This window comes from Limulus polyphemus, unplaced genomic scaffold (assembly GCF_000517525.1).
Source record: "Limulus polyphemus unplaced genomic scaffold, Limulus_polyphemus-2.1.2 Scaffold10751, whole genome shotgun sequence".
In the NCBI taxonomy this organism is placed as follows: Eukaryota; Metazoa; Arthropoda; class Merostomata; order Xiphosura; family Limulidae; genus Limulus; species Limulus polyphemus.
In genome coordinates, this window is record NW_013676361.1 from 9654 (window position 1) to 12177 (window position 2524).

Consider the following 2524-nt stretch of genomic DNA (forward strand, 5'->3'; position numbering starts at 1 on the left):
TTAGAGTTACAGTTATGAATAATAATTTAGTGAAAATGTAAGATTATATTTTCTTTTACTTATTTTGACGGGAATAATTTACCAAGATCAAGAACGGAATAATGGATCTTCTATGTAAGTTAATAACCTGCTTCGTCAAAGACTATAAGCATTTCAAAACTGGTCGCTTTTATATTGGTGAATTTAAAATCAGGAGATGAAAAATAAATAAACATGAAGAAAGTAAGAGGTCTCCAAAATCGTTTAATTGTTTGTTTTAGTCGCGTTAGATTACCTGCTGTGTATACGGCGGGAATCGAACACCTGATTTTAGTGTTGTAAGTTCGTAAACTTACCGCTGTTCCATCGGTGAACAATAAAATTTCTAAGCTAATGTGTGTGTATGTTAAAGTAAGTATTTCAAATGATGTATTCACAGTTTAAATTCTACGTTACTAAATACAATAACTTAAATATGAAATATAGTTGATCTTATATGGTACACATACAGCTAATAATGGCCGGTCGTGGCCAATTAGTTAGCGTGCTTAGACTGTGAACTCAAGGATTTGTGGTTCACGACTACAAAAACGCAGCCATAAGAGTGACGGTCAAATCCTACTATTCCGTCACACAAAATTAAATCAAGAATATCCAGTGAGTGCTGGGGGACTAGTTGTGTGTTCCCTTGAACCTAATATTCTGCAACAGAAAATTAAATCAAGAATATCCAGTGAGTGCTGGGGGACTAGTTGTCTTCCCTCTAGTGTATTTGTTCAAAATTAAGAAAGGTTATGTGCGCGTGGTCCTTGTATATTTTCATGAGATAATTCTAAAAAATGTTTGTTTAGAATGTATTTTTTCAAACTAAAATAGTTGTAGGTTGAATAGTAAATTGATGATAAAAATATATAAAACCGTATATACATATATATACGAAAATTTTAAAAAAATGTGCTGTTTTCTCTGTCAAAGTAAAAATACCAATGATAATTTTTTATAGTTTCCACGAGACCATATTTTTATTCTGATGTTAAGAAATGTTACCGATTTATCCTCCCGGTTATTTCATCGGTTACATAAACCAGTGTGAACAAGAAATGTTTGTTTATCATTACAGCTAGCAGAGAACTTTTTAAGCTGTCAAACACCCGTGGCTCAGTTCAACTGAAACCTCGAGAGTTTATAACACTGAAATTCGAGGTTCACTTCCTGATACGTACACAGCACTTGTGTAGCGTTGCGCCTAGCAACAGTCAAAACATAGATGTTAATATCTCACGTATTCGAATTCAACGGACGAAATGTTGACTGGAAAGGTTCGTCATTTATTTAAATAATGAGTTTTATATTGTAGTCGTTTGAAGATAAAAAGTAATCTCTGAAATTTGTCGATCATTTGCAATCTGTCCATTTCCGTGTTTAACAGGATTTCAAACTATATTGTTTTATCTTTAACGTACATTCAAGCTCTCTTGTCTCCTGATGGGCCAGTGGTGAGTTAAAATCCGGGATTCGATTCCCTGCAGTGAACACAGTTCAAATCAACAACTAAACAAATCTTAGCCCTAAAAGTAGGTTTTTGATGCATCAAACATCAACAAAATCGAAGATTTCTGTTGATTAGACCTTTTTTTTAACCTTAAAGTTAAGTTTTCTTCAAATAATCGTCTTCAAATGGATAAGACCACTTCGATTAGGATTCGATAAGATAATAGATAGCTACATTAGATTAATTCAGTAGATAAATCAGGAAATAGTTTAACTGTATAGGTAATCGTCGAACAAGTGGGTATTAACTTTATCAGTTAAAGAAATAAGTTTGAAATTTTAATAGTATTAACATTACATGTAACCAATGAATGTATCAGAAACACATGTTATAAGGAAGTACATTGGGTATGTTAAATGTATCTGGAATATAGATTTTTATCAGGAAGGGTTTGCTTGTTTTTCGTTTTTTTTTGTTTTGTTTAATTTCGCGTAAAGCTACACGAGAGCGTTCTGCGTTAGCCGTCCCTAATTTTGAGGTGATATACTAGAGGGAAGGTAACTAGTCAACACCACCCACTGCCAATTCCCGAGCTACTCATTTACCAAAAAAAAAGTTGGGATTAACCGTTACATTATAATGCTTCTACGGCTGAAAGGATGAGTAGTTTGATGACGGGAATCGAACTCGCAACGCGCAAGATGCGAGTCGAGCACCCTAACCACCAGGTCATGCTAGGCCTAATGAGGAACGACATCGTAAGTTTAACATCATGAATATTATGATCGGGATGGAAACTTCTGGTCACTGGTAGGCGGGCGATAATTGAGGAAGGGTGGCAGGTTATGAGAAATAAAATAACAATGTTTTTTGAATAAATCTACATTTTTGTTTCTATTTCTCAGAAATTCACAAACATACACGAGGGGTATCTGCGCTAGCCGTCCCTAATTTAGCAGTGTAGAACTAGAGGGAAGGCAGCTAGTCATCACCACCCATCACGAATAGTGGGATTGACCGTCACATTATAACGCCCCCACGGCTGAAAGGGAG